This window comes from Dermacentor variabilis, chromosome 6 (genome assembly GCF_050947875.1).
Source record: "Dermacentor variabilis isolate Ectoservices chromosome 6, ASM5094787v1, whole genome shotgun sequence".
NCBI lineage: Eukaryota > Metazoa > Arthropoda > Arachnida > Ixodida > Ixodidae > Dermacentor > Dermacentor variabilis.
Window position 1 is genome coordinate 41,570,457 of NC_134573.1, and position 20,847 is coordinate 41,591,303.

Below are 20,847 nucleotides of genomic sequence, written 5' to 3' on the forward strand. Positions count from 1 at the left end.
CACGAATACTACTTGTTTCTCATAACAGTGGCAAGTTTATCTTTGCAAGGGGTTTGGGGTAAAGAACAACTTTCACCAGGAAAGAGTGCAAGACGAATGATTGAAGCAAATGAAGTTGCTTCTGTGATGTAAGAAACTTGAGTACTGTGATGGTGCACTTCTTTGTATGTATGCTATGCCGTTCATTGCTATAATAAAGGGCACAGTGTTTTAGTGTGTTGGCGAGACAATTTTCTCAATGGTGACCTGTTGCTTCGACTATCAGCTGCCTTCATGACATTTTCATTCAAGGATATGTACTATCGTGGACAAAAGCACCCTGGAAGTGCGAGCGCCAACCAAATTGCATTTAGGCGTTCAAGACCGCTGGAAACAGTAGGTCATGTATGCACCTTCCGAACGCAGATGTTAACGCGGCCGACCCCAGCATATTGCGCACCAATAAAATTCGGTCGACGCTCGCGCATCCTGGGCATTTTTGTCGTGGATAGTACATCCTCCAAACAATGAATATGCTCTGTAAGACGAAATACGGCAAGCACCTGTACTTTAACGGTTATAATATAGATTTAGCATACAGTGTGTTTCGTTTTCCGAATACGAGAAGCAACTGTACGTTAACGGTTGCACTATAGATTCAGCCTACAGTTTCTTCCGTTTTCTAGATACAAGAGCACTTGTATTTTGTATTACGGTCTCTCTTTTACGGCTCTTCGTTCCACGGAAGTGCCCGTTCTTTATTTACGGAAGAGCGTTCTGTCGCACATCACCAGCGGACTCGTCGTAAAACCGGAAAATTTCTTTTTGCAGTGTCGCATGACTGGGCGATTCCACTCGGCCGAGTGATCCGATTGGCTACCCACGCAGCGTGACCCCATGCAACTAACATGCCGCTTCAATAAACTAATTTTTATTACCATGCATAGACATGGTACTCTTTGTAACCTTAAAAAAATAGGTATTGAGGGCACAAGTTCGCCCAATAAAACGATCGTTTCGTTAATCACAGTTTTGCTGCCATCTTTACCGTCACTACCACGTGACGTTATTAATAATATTGTTTTATGGTGCAAGGGCTACAACGGCCAAAGATAGCCAGTGACGATGTTTATTAACTGCTTTTAATCAGTGAACTTTTTATTCATTGCTTGAATCGCGAACATGTCAATTACAAATTTGTAGGGCACCTTAAATAATCTCCGAGTCAAGCATTTATTTCGTGCTGAAAAAAGCCTGGTTGTATTATCAAAGAAAAAGGAAAAGGCCACGGAATGCACGAAATATGAAATAGATACGCGCTGGCGCTCCCCTACTCGAGCGCTCCCAAGCAACGTTTGAGATATAGCATTACTATGTTACTCTATGGATATACGGCAGCATTTGTTTATCGCTGCATCGTGCAAGGCTGTATGTAGGACAGCTCGAGCAGTTTCGCGACCGAACTAATGTGGTGCAATAAGCGTCAGCCTCTGCGGATGCAAGGATGTTGTGCTGAATGATGAGGCACTCGGGATAGCTTTAGCATTCGTGCATCACGAAACAAAGCTACAAAAGAAATGCAGTCAATGTTAAAAAAAAACAGTGTCCAAAGGAGCACGAAAAAAGAAAGAAAGGTGGCTCAGCTCTCGGAATAACAGAAAAGTGCTACTCAGGAGTTTATTCCAATAAAAGATAAACCAAAAGCAAGTGTATCAGCCACCCACAAAAAAACATCCAAAGGTGCAACCTGTTTAACCATTTCCAATTCCTATCTCCAACTCCGTCGAATAGCTGTTCCACATGCCGCGCTTTTCAGCAAGCTACACAGCGCATCCCTCGCTCAGTGACCGCCGCGACGTCGTGGGTACTCTGCGACAGGGTTCCAACAAGTTGGTCGCGCCGTCGCTAAGTCGTAGCGATCGGCGCGATTTGGGAGGGGCAATGTTTGTGACGAAACAAAGCGCCTTTAAAATAGGCGCTTTCCCCTTTTACCACGCGTTGACCAATGTCTCGGGCCAGTTTCAGTTACCTTGTAACAGGGCGTGCCCACCAGCGCTTCATAAACATTGTTCTTTGCTTCCGCTTGCACAATTCGTTTAAAAGGAGAAGCTGCACGCTATCCAGGTCGGGAGAAGGGCGGCGCGCTTCAATATAAGGCACGTACCAACTCGATCGCCACCGTCTCCAACCTCTTCATCGCTACAAATTGTGCCAGCTGCTTATACGTGCACACTCAATAGTACCTTGTTCTTATTCGAAAGCAAATACTCATCCAGACAAAAAGTTGGGGCTCCCATAGTAACAACGTAACAAGAATGTACTAAACGGAACCACCCCACCAATGCCGCACAAGCCACACGCTCATACTTGCGGTGTTGCGCAGCGTCTCATTCACCGCGTCTGGTAGTTATCGTAAATTCTCAACGCTTTTAAACGTTAAAAATGGTGTACTTACTATATCATCGAACAATGATAGCAAAATGCGAATATTTGATTAGTTTCCATCTTGTTTTTATTTAACGAAGCAAGCAGGTGTACCTCTTGTGCAGGGAGCAACCTTGCGCATCGCTGCGATGGAAATTGCGCTGCCGCAAACGCATGGGAAAGCTATCAGCGAAAATCGCTCTGCGGTGTGCGCGGCAGAATAAATTCTTTCGCTCCTGTCGCGTCATGTCAAACAGCTTAAAGATGCCAATCAAAGGAGTTTTTTACCTATCTCTAACTTGTCGCAAGATTTTTTTATGTAAGACTACGGTGACATCATAAAGGTGCGTTAAACAAGGACGTTTTTCGCCAGTTTTGAGCGGTTGTTTTCCACTGACACTTATAGCACGTGCGCAACAAGTCACCGTCTGAAGCAATACAGTACTTGCTTATTTCCAACGCTTGCGCTGTTGCAGCTGCGACCAACGACGTTGGAATCTCGTGGCAGGCTCGGCTTATTTTTGCCTTTAGGAATTCCGATGTGGTGGTTTCGCGGCTATATACGCTGTGTATCCCCGAAAGAACAAGTCAAGCGGTGTCATGTCCGGCGAACTTGAAGGCCAGGGTACAGGTTCGTGTCGGCCAAACCACTGTCCAGCAAAAAATTTGTCGAGCCACGCTCGAGATTGACAACTACTATGCGAAGGGGCACCATCGTGTTGAACCAGATGCTCTGAAGGTGCGCAATTGGAACGCTGCAACGGACGTCGTTCATGGGGCCTTCGAGGATGTCGTTGTCATAGCGTTGCGTCGTTAATGTGTTCTCAAAAAAGATTGCTCCGACGATCTTGCCATCAACAATGCCGCACCATTAAACAACCACTGGTATTGGTGTCGTGTTTGTGGCAGCCAGTGGAGATTCCTATCGCTCCTGAAGCTCTTGTTGTGAAGAATAACTTTATGTTTCTGGAGAAATTGGCCTCATCCCTCCAAAGCACTTGAGTGAGAAAGTCCGGTTCTTCTTCGGATTTTGTGAAAGCCAATTGGCAGAGTCAAGTCTGTTTTCAAGATCTCGGTCTTCAAGGTTTTGACCATGATATACATGGCACTGGTGCATATGATTACCTTGAGGTTCCAGACTCCGCACTGGCCTCGCGCACACTAACTACTATGATGATAAAATTTTAAAAGCACTTCCGGTTGGGCTAGTTGGTAGCTGTTCATTATAAAATATGAAGACGCCAAATAAACCGTCGCACACAAGAGAAGAGAACGAGACAGGGCATCATTCGCAACTGTTTTATTTACAGAACGCAGGCACATATATACCGTCAGTCAACACATGCGCACAGACCAATCATTCATTCACGCATCTGATCAAACATTCATGGTGCACAACACTCAAGATACCTCATGTCGGCCTTATATCATGATATCGAAGTTTCGTTAACGCACAAGCTGCCTTTATTCCCTATGTGATATGCTTCAACCAGTTCCCTTGCTCTAGTATCTTTACTTCGGTCAAGAATCCGCACATCTGAAAAACGTGGTTCACAAGAGCGTGAGGGACAGGTCCGTATGTGCTTCGGCAAATTTGGGCCCTCTTTCATTTGTTCAACATTGCTTTCATGCTCCCTGACACGAAAAAAAGGCTGTGGAACCAAACATGGGCGACCTTTCATGAAGTGTGCCAAAGGGGTTCTCTACGATATCCCCTTTTCGCGCGGTCGTACCTATATAGGTCTGACCGGGCGCTGCGGTAATGAGCGTGTCTTTCTATAGAGATTCGTCATAAAGTTGCCAAGAGCAAAACTTTCCTCGGAAAAGGGACTGCCGATGGTGCTTTTTGCGTCGTTTAAATTTGTTCATTGGTTGTTGTTTAGCTCTTTATACAGAGTTGCTTTCTCACAAACGGTAATATCCTTGGCGATTGAGTTTATTGACGAAGTTACACGCAAGTGGTGTTTACTGGTTTAATGGGCAACTAAGTATTAGAAGTGGTTGGCGTGAACGAACGGGCATGAAACCTAAACAAAGATTACCGGTGCCTGGTTCGTAATGAAGTTTTCGTAACAATAATTTTCTTTCGCAGAATGCGATGAACAAGGCAAACATGCGTGATGCACCCTGCCGAGCTAAAGAGTAGGGATCCTATGATATGGCCGATATTTACATCCGCCTTTGAATGTAACCTTATTCTAAGAAGTGCAGTACTATTTTGGCATCGCGAAACTTTTAGTAAACTCGTCAATTTGAGTTTGTGCAACTGTATTACGAACAAAACCAAGGTTTGTTTTCGAGCTTGTTGACGATAAACCGTTGCTTGCGGGGTATCATGTTATGTAAATAACGTCATATAAATTTGTCACTTTAGCTGGAACAGAGCGCTAAGGCTCAGCATTGCAAAAGTCGGTTGGGTCTCCTGGTAATGTCACGGAGCCTCGCTCTACCGAATTTATGTCTCTTTTATATGCATTAAATGTGTCACAGTCCAGCCGCCTGCCGTGCAGGTATATCGTGAGCTTTATAGGAGGGGTGAGGTGTTCCACGGTTCGCAATAAACGGCATTCTGACACACGCTAGTTACAAAAAATGTGATTGCGCCTTCTTTCAGCGTGTCCCCAACCAAACTAAAGAACCACAGAGCCAAGCACAATCCTCGACCAACTCCATATTCGAGACCAAACCATGAAATGCAGCAAAAACCTTTTCTGTAATTTATCTAGTATTACATTGACGCGTGTACTTGTTTATGTTTTTGGGGTCACCGCTATTCAGCATCTAACAAGCGTTATCTTTCAGCGCAGGAAGCGCCGCTATGCATCGGAAGTTTCTCGAATGTTATAGATGTTTCTACCTGCTGCATGTTGTCATTGAGGCTTCTGTAATCTGCTTGTATGTGCGACGCGAATTGTGTACAACTTTCTGGAAGGCCCTTGAGTACCAGCAGTCACTCAGGAACACGCAGGAACCTTCCATGACTCATGCATAAAAGCCGACGCGCAGGTTCGGCAGGTCAGATTTCGGCGATCGTCGACCGTGTTCGCCGCTATTCATGTGTTTTCAGGGTAACTTACTTTTGTGGACACAAGTTCGCCCAATGAAAGTTAGTTTCAACGTTCACAGACTTGCCGCTGTATTATTCATCATCACTACTACCTGATAAGATAGTATATGATAGTAATAAACTTTATTTGTGCAACAGTTATTGCTGTTGGCAGCCGGGGCTTGGCTGCCAGGGTTCTATCGCCAGAGGAAAATCTTCCGAGATCCTCGGCAATGGCCCTGGACCGCTGGACGACCCTCTCCTCGTGTTCGAGTGCCTCGCTCCGGAGGGCGGTTTGACATCTCTCTTGCGTTTCTTGAACGCTCTAATGTTGTCCTATCCATCAAGCACACACACTCTTAGACAAAGCGGTTTCAAAATGAAACTATTCTGGCCCTTTACTTCTCTATTTAAACTTGACCAACTTGAAAGGAAACTGCAGTGCTGATTAAAGGATGCCAGTTTGTTTTTTAGGATTTGGTGCCATTAGAGTTTAATTTACCTAGAAAATAGTCATGTTTTACTACAGCGAAGCTGCTAGCCTTTCGGTGGTTTTTCTTGTCCGTGCGTGAGCAAAAATTATTAACATTAGCAATGGCTCATGCCTCCCACAGCAAGCAATAAATGCAATGGCTCATCTGCCTCATAATGCAGCGGATGCAAGCACTCAGTAATGTGAAAGGAACAGTACATACACTCATTGGAATCACGCATACAACGTACAGAACAGAGTGCGCTTCAACAAAAGTTCGAAAGAAGCAGGTATTATCATCAGCAAAGGCTGATAATTCCGTAAGCAAAATAAAATGCAATGTTTGCAATAGCAAATGCAAATGCAATGGCTGATATTTTCGTATGGGAGCAAAAATACAATGGCTCATACACCTGTAAGGCAGAGGCTAGAAATGCCCAGTAAAGTGAAGCGAAGAGTGCATACATTCATTGAAACCACACATATAACGAACAGAATAGCACATGTTTCGATAAAGAACCAGCTGAAAACTATATCCCAACCATCAAAGATGCCGTGCAAGCCTACTTCCGCAATTGTAGTGCTGGTTTTGAGGCAGCTCCGCGGAACATCCACTTCCGCATGGCCGTGATAGTGAGTCAATGTTATGTTACTAGAAGTCACCAAACTCGCTTAGCATGCGAGAGGTACTGGGATCGATACCCAGCACCTGCACGATGTTTTTTTTCGCCATGGGAAGAAAATAATAACAATATTTCTTTCAAACCGCCTGAGTTTTCGGTTGTGAGAATGTAGGCTCATTTGCGCAGTTCGGGTGAAATGCAATATTGCCCCTTTATATGCCCTCACCAGAATAGCTTTCTACTGTTTTTGTGCGCTTGGATAAAAGTAACTTTAAGGTAAGCGTGCTTAGTGCGAATAGTTCGCTGTATTAGATGTGCTTCATGCATTATAAACGTTTATCCAGACATTTATTCCAAGCCTTTGGTCAGATACTGCAGAAATCCCCAACCAAGCACTCCGTACAGAGCGGTAACCAGAGAAGCTGAAACGTCCCACCCCGGTGTCTGTCACTGGGTTAATTCCAATGGTTCTATAAGCGACTGATCGGTAGGCTGGCTGCCGGATCCTCGGTATGCAGTTTCTTCTTGTGCTCAGCTGCACGGGCTTGTTTTTTTAATGATATGATATAAGGAGACGTTGACGCACAATTTAGGCGCCAGCTGCTCCTTAGCTCTTGAATGGGTCCAACCTACAACATGCAGGGTTCAAGATTACGTGTGAAACAACCTTCTCAAGCGAGCACCAGAAGTTGCCAAACAACGTCTTTTCAGTAATACTACCATGTAAAAAAATACCTGGTACATACAAGATACATCTAGGATAACTCAACAGGACCGTACAAGAAAGTTTCAGAAATACAAATAACAATGTCACCAATTATACACTTTCTAGTCAGTGGGCGGCGCATACATCGTGCGAATACAAATAATAGTCAACTAAATATACAGTTTGCAATCAGTGCGTGGTGCATAAATCGTGTAAATGCAATATCACATTCCTTAAGAACAGAACAGGCAATATAACATAATCCACACACACACACACACACACACACACACACACACACACACACACACACACACACACACACACACACACACACACACACACACACACACACACACACACATATATATATATATATATATATATATATATATATATATATATATATATATATATATACTTTTATATATATATATATATATATATATATATATATATATATATACAGCGAAACTGAAATAAAAGGAATATTAAAAGCGTTAATAACTGCCAACAATGCCGCTGTCTTGGAGAAACAGACAGCGGTTCTTCTACTAGGCTGTTGTTGGCCAAAAGACCACAAGTTTCCTTAAACTGAAAGGTCTTCGATCTATCGTTATCAGAGTTCATTTAACGTGGCGTCTTGGTGCGTTCTGACGTGGGTAATATAGAAGGAGGTGATGTAGATCTTCATCTACAAATCCACAGTCACATTCGGGGGTTTCCGCATGGCGAATGCTATGTAAGAAATGTTTTATGCGCGCACATACGGGCATCACTCCACAAATAAGGCTTTCCATACTTCCGCCCCATGACAATATAAATTTGAATTCAATAACCGAATCCATATGATACAAATCACAGCTCTTAGAATTCTGGCCAAACCTAGTATTCCTACACATTTTGAAGGACTTTGCCCTTATAACGCAGCGTATTTCATTCTTTGATATTGGGAAGGAACCACATCGCCTTTGAGGTGTGCTTGTCGTGCTGTTTCATTGGCTGCTGTCTTGCCCGAGATGTAGTATTGTCCTGGTATCCATTGAAATACTATTTCATGCTTCACTTGGCTTGCCTTTGTGGGGTTTATAAGTGCTTCGTATATTATGCTGTCACTGATGTTTTTTTTTCTTTTGCGCTGCAGAGCGGAGTTAGTGCCGCCTGTTACTTGCTTAAAATCACCCATTTTTTGCACATCTCGCACTGAAGTTATAAATTTTATCGCGCGTAGCATTGCAAATTGTTCAGCCGTAGCGGATGAAGTAGTGCGCGCTAACTTAAGTGATTCTTGTTTATTGAGATGCGGTATAATGAATCCTGAAGTTGAAAAGGTTGCAGCGCTGGAGCCACCTCTTTAGACTTGTCTGTATCCTGAATATCGCATATATAGCTGGTGAAGTGCTAGTTGTTGAGCAGCTTGAATGAACCTGTCTCGTTTTCTTAATATCTCGTCTACCGGCAATTCGATTTTGGGAAGTGTAAGCAGCAATGGAGGATATTCGGTGTCTGAGTTCCAAAATTCAGTGCTTGGCAATATATGAAAATTTTCTTGCATTTCTTTATGAACATAGCTTCTACCTCGTTTCGTTATGTCTAGAGCCAATGAGAGGCTTTTAGGCTGCGTTTGCAGAGAAAACAATGTCGACATATTTCTGTAGTTCTCATAACTGGAAACGGTAACAGCCGCGCCTCAACTATCACAAGAAAGCTAGAAGTCACTCGTGGAACTCCTAGACATATGCGTAGTTCTCTAGCTAAAAGTATTTAAAGTCGCTCTTCGGACGCGTAGTAAAGTCCGCGCAAGATGGGCGTGCAATACGCAATTTTTGTCGTATTAATGCACAGTAAACAGTCAGAATGAACGACGCTGATCCACCGCATGATGTGTCTGCAAGTGCGCGAAGGACACTCGCTATCGCATTGATCTCGTTTTCGAGTTTTTTATGCGAGGTGCGCAGGATTGCTGCCTATTAAGAATTATTCCAAGAAATCGATGCTGTGTGATGATCGTTAGAGGTTGTCCTTCCAGATTAAGGGTGAAATTTTTTAACTGCCTCTGAATGAAGGTCAATGCAACTTTCTTTGCATGTAATAGAACTATTTCTCTCTCTTTCTCTATCACAATAAAGGTTAATAATATTTATGCCATTTTGCAATGCCATCCGCAGTCACTGAACATTAGTCCCAGATGTCCAAATGCACACATAATCTGCATACAGTGAGAATCTCAACTGTGATAACAGTCCTCTTGTTAAAGCAGCCTGTTGCTGTGCCCGAGCTGCAGCATTGGAAGGACGTGGACGAGCTCGCTCCCGGTTCTGACCGCGGCGTTGCTTATCGAAGGCTGTCTGCTCCTAAGAGCTACGTATGACGCGTCGCGTACCCATTTCGCAGCCGAATATAAACTGCTTCGCGCGCGCTCGGATGCGACAAAGAGCAACGACGTCATTACTGGTGCAACTAATCCAGCACCACCAAGATATAATCAAATCTGGATGCTCCCAATTAGGCAACAGTGATTTTGACGTCCTTGCTTTCACTACGCCAGCCTTGTAAATGGAAATTGCGAGCCAGGTAGCGCCACGTCATGGATCAAAGTAAACAGGCCTTGGGGTATCTAGCTGGCGCTGGCTAATCGCGCTCCTCTGTTCGCTGTTTTCTCCGTCCATGCGCATGGGGTTACGCCCAAGGAGTTTTGGGGCTACAAGCGACCGACACATGGATCTGCGCACAAACGGACGGACGAATTTGCTTCGGAACGAATTTCCGTCGGACGAATTTGCTTCGGAACTTCGTTCAATGTCCCCAACGTATCATCTTTAGAAGAGGCCGCCCTCTTAAATATGACTGGTTACATGATGGCCAAAGTGTCGACCCTATGTGCCCCCACCATAGTGCAGCGTTGTTTAACGCTACGCAACAACGACTACAAATCGACAACGCTTGAATGAAAGCGACGAACACGGAAGTGAACGCACGATTCAGATGAAACGACGACAGCGACATGACGACACCACATCACTGACTATTGAGAAAAAAATTATTTTGCACATTCCCTAACTAAGGGCTATACGGGACTCGCTGGCTCTTTTGAACACTTATTGCACCTGCCACACGACGCAGCCTATAGGAGCAATTTTTTGCCACAGCGTGTGGTGGAGTGAGCCAGTGTTCAAGAGAGTTGAAATTGGTGGGTGGATGATTATGCTCTCGTGCACAGGCTGTTTAGTGCATTCTGTCCGTTTTACGTTGTCATCCTTGCTCAACAAATGCTAACAGAGAAACGCTGGCTTCGATACATACACCAGAAGAAAAATGAGGCAAATTTTTTACTGTTGGTTATTGTTCGTATTTTATGTCGTTTTATTATCACTAAAATTATTGTTGTTAGCTTGTGTTGCATTGTGTTTATTGTTCTTTGCGTTATCTTGTGAATTGTGTTCACGTTGAATATTTCGCGTTAGCTTAATGTGATTAACATTTCCTGAATGTATGTATTGATTGAATACCTGCCCTCGTCTTACTCGTTATAATCTTTAATTTTATTACGTTGTTCTTTATATTAACTCTCTTAATTAGTGTATTGCCCAAGTGTACATTGGTATGAATCCGGTCTGGAAACCCGTTGTCATGCATGTACATGAGCCCTCAGGGACTTTCATGTTGTTTTCAACCACTTTTCACCTGATGGCGCCCCGAATGCTGTTGGAAATGACGAGAGAGAGAGAATTTAAGAGGAAAAGATAATAAGGTTAACCAAGGAAGTGCCGGGTTGGCTAACCTAAACTTGGGGATTGGGAAAAGCGACGTACAGATAAAAAGAGAAAACAAAAAGTATTCGTCAGTCAATGAAAGCCAGTCCCAGAAGAATTTCCACTGTCACAAGCATTCATACAATCCAGGCACGTACCCAGGGGGTGGGGAGGGGGCCGCCCGGGGCGCCTGCTTCTATCCCCTGCTCTATCCGCCCACGCCACCACTCCTCATACAGAATCCTAAAGCGCCGACAAATCAATCAACTCGGCGGTCAACATTTTGCTGCCTTTTACAGCGAAAGGTGTGTATGATTACCTTCCGTAGTTTGTTTCGGCGTCCGTTAACACGAAAAATCATCATGTGAACCGATCCTGGGGATAGTGCAAGAAGGGTCCAAGATCAATGGCATATACCCCTGTGGACTTGGGAACCTATAATGTGCCCTTCGGCATCTTCGGGATGGGCCCACGCATGGGGAGCGCTTAACGCCTGCCTCCCCACCACCGTGGGTCAGCCCAACATTGCACTACCTTCTGGATGGACCCACGTATGGGGCGTGTCTAATGCCTGCTTCACCTCCGGCGCGGTTGGGCCTGGTATTGCACAATCTTTCGGATCGGCCCGCGTATGGGGAGTGCTTAACGCCTGCTTCACCTTTGCCGCGGGTCGGCCCGCCGTTGCACTACTTTCGGGATTCGCCCACGTATGAAGGGCTTACCGCGTGCTGCACCTCCGCCGAGGGTCGGCCCGGTGTTGCACTACCTTGGGGAGCGGCCCACGTATGATGCCTATCTTCAGGAGCGGCCCACGTATGCTTAACGCCTGCTTCAGCTTTGCCGCGGGTCGGTCCGGCGTTGCACTAGTTTCGGGATTGGCCTACGTATGCGAGGGGCTTACCGCCTGCTTAACCTCCGCCGAGGGTCGCCCCAGTGTTTCACTATCTTCGGGAGTGGCCCTCGTATGGGGAGGGCTTAACGCCTGCTTCAGCTTTGCCACGGGTCGGCCCGGCGTTGCACTACTTTCGGGATTGGCCCACGTATGAGGGGTGCTTACCGCCTGCTTCACCTCCGCCGCGGGACGGCCCGATATTGCACCATCTTCGGCAGCGGCCCACATATTGGGAGTGCTTAACGCCGTCTTCACCTTTGCCGCGGGTCGGTCTAGCGTTGCGCTACTTTTAGGATTGGCCCACGTATGCTACCGCCTGCTTCACCTCCACCGCGGGGTGGCCGGATATTGCAGTACGTTCAGGCCGACCAGCCGCGGAGATGAAACAGTTTGCATTATGTTTGAGAGGTTTGACTTCGTCACCTCTCGCTGCCATTCCATCTTCAGAAAGTAGAATGCTTGTCAAGTTTTTTACTCCTTTTGGATGGCTGTAGTTATTGGCATCACCTGGGGTGTGGCATCCAGCGTTCTCATCGATTCGGCGCCCGCGCGATCCCCTCAAGATGAATTCAGTTGTCACCATCTATTGCAACAGGCAGGACGTAGTTTATTGTTTTAATTATAATATTTTATTTTATTCATATTGCCCGACACACGCGCATCGCTGTTCCTTCGTTAATTCAACCTTTTTGTATCGACTGATCCAGGTACCAGGAAAGGGACTTGGTTCATAGCCAGCTGGTCTATATGCTCATAGAACGAGTCGTGGCCGGAGAAAACACCAGGTGCGTTTATCTTTTCCTTCATTTCCTCGTGTGGCGGCTCGCCGCGGCGCTGGCAGATCCTCGAAACCATATATGCGCGAAATGCTTTAGATAAGGTGGAAAATAAAATGTGGCGAAACAGCGTCCATCATTAGAGTCTGCAATAACTGTGCAACCCATAAGCCTTTACCCAGACGTGGTAAGGTCACCCCTTACCTCGTCTGGTTTTTCACTAATTGTAGAGCACTTTTCGTGCAATATTGGCAACTGGGAACAAGAGTACCAAGGAGATGAAAAATTAGGCATTCTACTAAGGGAGAAAGCCAAGCAAGAGCCAAACAGGAAGGAAAAGAGAAAATTGTTTTTCAAAATATCCAAGGATCAACATCTTTTTATTTAAATATGAAGTAGAGAAAATGCCTCCCGTAGTGGAGAATAATTACGTCTGTTCTGAATCCCTCTTCTACAGTTATCAGTCTAGCCGCCTGACGTGGCCATATCGCTGCTGTGCTAATGAGGGTGTTCTTCTAACCTTCCGTGGTGGGTACAGTACGTCTAGCACCCCAGTGTCCTGAGTTCTACGCGTTAGTACGGATCTGATGACCAGGCATCATTACGCAAATTCCGAATAACAACACCAGTCGGTTTTGGCACTTGGCAGAGCAGTAAAGGAGTGATACAAAAGAAATGTGATTGTTCCGAAAATATACATTTCTCTGTTTTTCTTCCAAAGCTAATTCAAAAAACGATACTAGTAATCTTTATTTTGCACTTTGGCTGGTTAACTTAGTAATACTTGTTGGGGGGCTAGTTGGTGCATGTTTCCAGAAGAGGAACTGGTTAACTTGTTCTTGACAAGGTTCTCCCGGCCCATCTTTCATGCGCGAGTCCATTTGATGTGGTTCCTTGTTTGCCAAACAACAAAATGTGTATCTCACCGGCGTACCTGTGAGATACATGTTATTTCAATTCCCTTTTGCGGGCTTAGGCGTCTTTATGGCGAATGATGAGCATTATTCACATTTGTATTAGTAAAAGTTCCCTCCCCCTCATTTGCATAGAAAAGTTACCTTGTTTGCCCTCGCCCTCCCCCTCCCCGAAAAATAATCCTGCGTACGTGCCTGATACAATCCAGTCTCCTTCAAGAAGTTCAGAAAAGCTTTTGTGGCCTTTTGCGTGCAATTATGTGTAGGCCATGGTCCAAGAATATTTCCATCCGAGAGCGCTCTGTTATCTAGCTGGTTGAGTTTCGCTTGTAAATTCGTCGTTGAGTGTCAAAGAATGTGCAGTGACGCAGAAGCTGCTCTAGATTCTCATCGCACCCGCACAAATTCGCACGCCACCATTATGGCCATGCCTATCAGGAATACAGAGGAATTTGTAAATGTGACATCCAACCACATAAATAAAGAGGCTTTGTGGTGGTGCTTTCTGTGTGCGTGGGCAGAGAGAGCCACGAGACTGCAATTGATACATGGGCATACGCGTGGGGAGGGGTGGGGGGGGGGTAGGGTTTAGCGGTCGCTTTGGAGTTGTAGCGAGTTGGACCGGAAACAAAATTGCCTCAAGATGCAGTCCGCTTTAATTATTGAGAATTAAAGATGCTCCGCAGTTCATGAAGAGGGCCAGAACTTTTTTTCTTTTGGCCAGGAGAATATGACCACCTCCTTCTTTTGCGGAGAGGCGACGTATGCATTTGTTGCTACATTTAAAAAAAGACATTCGGTTGTCTTGACGCGTAGAGAGGAAAAAAAAATATCCGTCAAGCCGGATTTGAACCAGAGACCTATAGATGCCTGTGTTGAATTCCTCTACAGTCCACCGCTCTATCAACTGATCTGTCGACGGAACGGCAACCGCAAACCTTAAAGAGCAGGCAGTGCCTGCGGACGGCGGAACCTAATTAGCAGAAGGAAGATGCGGCTAAGGATTGGCGCGAAACTGGTTCACCGGGGTCGTCGAATGTTTACGAGCGCAGATTAACTTGCACGTCGGCTGTCACTTAAGGGGGCGCTAAGAAATTCCAATCAGACTGAAGGAAAAAATAGCGCATTCGTTAAGCAGTATTGATGACTGTGGTCAAATATGTAACACCGCTGTATATTGTGTTTGCTTACGCGACTGTACAGCGATTGGTTGGCACCGTGTCACCGTCAAGCGACGCCACATGTTACTTTTGCACCCACACTCAGAGCAAAGTGAAGAATATATATCCAGGTTTATGAAATACAAGCATTCTCGTTAAGTCAATGTGACAGACTTTAGTCTTATCTCCAGCGCAATCAAAAAAAAAAAAACATGTTCCGAGCGGTAGACAATACTGCAGTAAAACACGTTGTGAGGCAAGTTGCTGCATGGCTTTCAATAGGTGAAGCGCCAATAGTGACGGCACACAAGAAGAAATAGAGACCCCCAGGACAAGGCGTTACTTGCAACGGTTTATTAAGGTAACAGGTGGCTGATTATATAGCCATGCCGAGAGGGGAACGAAAGAAAAGGGACACTGGATATGTGAATGCGCACGTGCGAGAACACTGAAGGTATATATGAATCGAAGCACGCTTAATCTAAATCTAAAACTTATCTAAAATCATGCTTTCACCCGTGTATATATTCAGAGACGGGGTACTGACACAGTTCTCCCCTCTTTTCTTAATCTCCTTGGCCTCCAACAATTCACGCGCAACAGAATCTTTACTTTTAAACATGATTGTCGTATCATGAAGCCTTGCTTGACATACTTGTTCATTCTCATTTCCGCAGGCCTTGCAATGAAGCGGCAAGTTCGAACCGTATCCATTTTTCAATGAAAGCTTATGCTCCCGCCGGCGTTTATTAATACATCGGCCAGTTCTGCCGATATACTCTTTTCCACACTTCAGTGGTATGTGGTATACTACCCCTTCTTCACACCTAACAAAAGGGTTTGTATGTTTAATAGAACACTCTACTTTTTTTTAGAGTAATCCGGACAAATCAGGCGGCGCAAAGTAGCAAGTTTTCGCGGCGCGGGAAAACCACAGGAATTTTGTATTTCACGGCGACGTGTTTAAGATTATGCGCCACTTTATGAGAATATGGTATCACCACCGCTTTAGCTGTCTTTTCCACTGTTGGACCTTCTTCATTTCTTTTACTTTCTTTTTTCAGCTTTTTCAATAACGCCTCCGAAACTACGCTTAAAACCAAGCAAGGAAAGCCAGCCTTCCTCAACTTCGAAATCTGGTCGTCAAAGCTTGCTTGTGCCTTATGACAACACGATTTCTTCAGCGCGGATTCGAGGCACATAGTGGTAATTGCTCGTTTAACAGTCTTGGAGTGTGTAGACTCATACCACAACAATTCTTTGCGGGCACGGGGTCGGTACATCCAGCAGGAACCTTCGTCAGTAAGGGTTATGTCAAGATCTAAAAACTGCAAGCTGTTATCCTTTGCTAGTTCAAAAGTAAAATCTAAGCCTTTTCCTTGCTGCTGAAAATCAGATAAAATGCCCTGCACAGTATGCGAGTAAGTCAAGGGAGATCATTCCGTCAGTAAAATTAAAAAATTGTCAACATACCCAGAAACCTTGAGCACTTTACATCCGTCGAACACCTTGGATAGCGCTCTTTCGATGCCCGCAAGGAGTATGTTGCAAAGTTCAATAAACAGTAGCGCCTTGTCCTGTGTCTATTTCTTCTTGTGTGCCGCCAATATTGGCGCTTCACCTATTGAAAGGTAGACAATACATTTAATATGCGAAGCGACATCCTTACGGCAACCAGTTGCCGCCCCTTCCCCTTCTGCCGTTCGCTTTCCTTCGACCGACTCACTCGAAGAGCACAATACGGTGGCGTCTCGTTTACCGAGCGATCGTATCGGGGGTGTAGCTCAGATGGTAGAGCGCTCGCTTAGCATGCGAGATGTACCGGGATCGATACGCAGCACCTCCACTGCTTTTTTTTTTCGCCGATGAAAAATAGCTACATTTTTTTTTGTCATGTGCCGCAATAATGAGTTGTGAGAAATTCGACGTAAACACTCAGGTTTGTGCAGTTGGGGTGAACTGCAAAATGATGCCTGTATGTGCACTCAACAGAAAAGCTTTTTGCATTTCTGGGCACTTGGATAAAAGTAACATTCACATAATATACACTTATGGCGAATAGTTGACCCTATTAGAGGTGCTTTACGCATTACAAAAATTTATCCAGACATTTTTGAGAAGCCTTCGGTGATATATTCTAGAAACGCATTCAGAGTTCAGCGAATTGTGTGTCTCCGAACGCATATACTACGAGAGCATTTAATTTGCAACTTCGTTCAAGGTCCCCAACCTATTATCTTTAAACAGCGCCTCCTTCTTAAAGATAACCGTTTACAATATGGCCAGATCGTCGACCTTACAATGCCCCCAACGTAGTGCAGCGTTGTTAAACTCTAGGCAACAACGACAACAAATCGACAACGGTTCAATGAAAACGACGACAACAGCACTGACTGCACAATGGGGATAAAACGACGACGCCACCTCACTGGCTATTGAAAAGGTGAAAAAAAACTTTATTTGGCATATTCCCTAATCAAGGGCTACACGGGACTCGCTAGGTCTTCCAAACAATTATTCCACGTGCCACAGGACACACCGCATAGGAGCTGCTTTGTCGCCCTGTGTGGGAGAGTGAGCGAATGTTCAAGAGATTTGAAGTCGGGAGGGTGGATGATTATGCTCTCCTGCAGAGGCCATTGCGAGATTGCCATTCTTGCTCAAAAAACGCGAACAGAGAAACATTGGCTTCGCTACATACATACATCATCATCATCATCAGCCTAGTTACGCCCACTGCAGGGCAAAGGCCTCTCCCATACTTCTCCAACTACCCCGGTCATGTCCTAATTGTGGCCATGTCGTCCCTGCAAACGTCTCGCCCCCCTAACTTTCTGCCGCCCCGTGCTACGCTTCCCTTCCCTTGGAATACAGTCCGTAACCCTTAGTGACCATCGGTTATCTTCCCTCCTCATCACATGTCGGGCCCATGCCCATTTCTTTTTCTTGATTTCAACTAAGATGTCGTTTACCCGCGTTTGTTGCCTCACCCAATCTGCTCTTTTCTTATCCCTTAACGTTACACCCGTCATTCTTCTTTCCATAGCTCGTTGCGTCGTCCTCAATTTCAGCAGAACCCTTTTCGTAAGCCTCCAGGTTTCTGCCCCGTATGTGAGTACTGGTAACACACAGCTGTTATACACTTTCCTTTTGAGGGATAGTGGCAACCTGCTGTTCATGATTTGAGAATGCCTCCCAAACGCACCCCAGCCCATTCTTATTCTTCTGGTTATTTCAGTCTCATGATCCGGATCTGTGGGCACTACCTGCCCTAAGTAGATGTATTCCCTTACCACTTCCAGTGCCTCGCTACCTATCGTAAACTGCTGTTCTCTTCCGAGACTGTTAAACATTACTTTAGTTTTCTGCAGATTAATTTTCAGACCCACCCTTCTGCTTTGCCTCTCCAGGTCAGTGAGCATGCATTGCAAATTGTCTCCTGAGTTACTAAGCAAGGCAATATCATCAGCGAATCGCAAGTTGCTAAGGTATTCTCCATCAACTTTTATCTCCAATTCTTCCCACTCCAGGTCTCTGAATACCTCCTGTAAACATGCTGTGAATAGCATTGGAGAGATCGTATCTCCCTGTCTGACGCCTTTCTTGATTGGGATTTTGTTGCTTTCTTTGTTGAGGACTACGGTGGCTGTGGAGCCGCTACAGATATCTTCCAGTATTTTTAGATATGGCTCATCTACACCCTGATAACGTAATGCCTCCATGACTGCTGAGGTTTCGACTGAATCAAACGCTTACTCGTAATCAATGAAAGCTATATATAAGGGTTGGTTATATTCTGCACATTTCTCTATCACTTGATTGATAGTGTGAATGTGGTCTATTGTTGAGTAGCCTTTACGGAATCCTGCCTGGTCCTTTGGTTGACAGAAGTCCAAGGTGTTCCTGATTCTATTTGCGATTACCTTATTAAATATTTTGTAGGCAACGGACAGTAAGCTGATCGGTCTATAATTTTTCAAGTCTTTGGCGTCCCCTTTCTTATGGATTAGGATTATGTTAGCGTTCTTCCAAGATTCCGGTACGCCCGAGGTTATGAGGCATTGCATATACAGGGTGGCCAGTTTGTCTAGAACAATCTGACCACCATCCTTCAACAAATATGCTGTTACCTGATCCTCCCCAGCTGCCTTCCCCCTTTGCATAGCTCCTAAGGCTTTCTTTACTTCTTCTGGCGTTACCTGTGGGATTTCGAATTCCTCTAGGCTATTCTCTCTTCCACTATTGTCGTGGGTGCCAGTGGTACTGTATAAATCTCTATAGAACTCCTAAGCCACTTGAACTATCTCATCCATATTAGTAACGATATTGCCGGCTTTGTCTCTTAACGCACACATATGATTCTTGCCTATTCCTAGTTTCTTCTTCACTGTTTTTAGGCTTCCTCCGTTCCTGAGAGCCTGTTCAATTCTATCCATATTATAGTTCCTGATGTCCGCAGCCTTACGCTTGTTGATTAGCTTAGAAAGTTCTGCCAGTTCTATTCTAGCTGTAGGGTTAAAGGCTTTCATACATTGGCGTTTCTTGATCAGATCTTTCGTCTCCTGCGATAGCGTACTGGTTTTCTGTCTAACAGCGTTACCACCGACTTCTATTGCGCACTCCTTAATGATGCCCATGAGATTGTCGTTCATTGCTTCAACACTAAGGTCCTCTTCCTGAGTTAAAGCCGAATGCCTGTTCTGTAGCTTGATCCGGAATTCCTCTAGTTTCCCTCTTACCGCTAACTCATTGATTGGCTTCTTGTGTACCAATTTCTTCCGTTCCCTCCTCAAGTCTAGGCTAATTCTAGTTCTTACCATCCTACGGTCACTGCAGCGTACCTTGCCGAGCACGTCTACATCTTGTATGATGCCAGGGTTTGCGCAGAGCATGAAGTCGATTTCATTTCTAGTCTCACCATTCGGGCTCCTCCACGTCCACTTTCGACTAACCCGCTTGCGGAAAAAGGTGTTCATTATCCGCATATTATTCTGTTCTGCAAACTCTACTAATAATTCTCCTCTGCTATTCCTAGAGCCTATGCCATATTCCCCCACTGATTTGTCTCCAGCCTGCTTCTTGCCTACCCTGGCATTGAAGTCGCCCATCAGTATAGTGTATTTTGTTTTGACTTTACCCATCGCCGATTCCACGTCTTCATAAAAGCTTTCGACTTCCTGATCATCATGACTGCATGTAGGGGCATAGACTTGTACCACCTTCAATTTGTACCTCTTATTAAGTTTCACAAGAAGACCTGCCACCCTCTCGTTAATGCTATAGAATTGCTGTATGTTACCAGCTATTTCCTTATTAATCAGGAATCCGACTCCTAGTTCTCGTCTCTCCGCTAAGCCCCGGTAGCACAGTACGTGCTCGCTTTTGAGCACTGTATATGCTTCTTTTGTCCTCCTAACTTCACTGAGCCCTATTATGTCCCATTTACTACCCTCTAATTCCTCCAATAACACTGCTAGACTCGCATCACTAGATAACGTTCTAACGTTAAACGTTGCCAGGTTCAGATTCCAATGGCGGCCTGTCCGGAGCCAGGTATTCTTCGCTACATACACCAGAAGACAAATGAAAGGTTGTTTTTCAACGCTTGATTATGTTCCTATTTTAGGTCTTTGTATTCCTATTACAATGATTATTGTATGCTCTTTGTATTGTATTTATTGTAATTTGCGCTATATATTGGAGCCGTGCACGCACCTGGAGACGTTTAACTGCCGAGGCGCATATGCATATGTCTTCAGCATATATGGAAAAGTTTACTGTATGTGGCAGAATGTCGGAAAGTCCAAGAATTGCAAGGTTGAACAAAGTGAGGCTAAGAACCCCACCCTGAGGGACGCCACGGCAAGTGTAATAGTCAGCAGTTCGGCCATCTGCACTGTGCACAAAGAAGGATCTTTTGAATAGATAGCTCCGAATCCACCAAAACATACGTCCACCAATTCCATTATTTTCCAGGGCATCAAGGATGGCTTCATGCGTTACATTATCATAGGCGCTTTTCACGTCGAGGAATAGTGCAAGCGATATACGCTTGTGGTGTTTTTCTTGCTTTACAGACGTGACTAGGTCGATGACGTTGTCA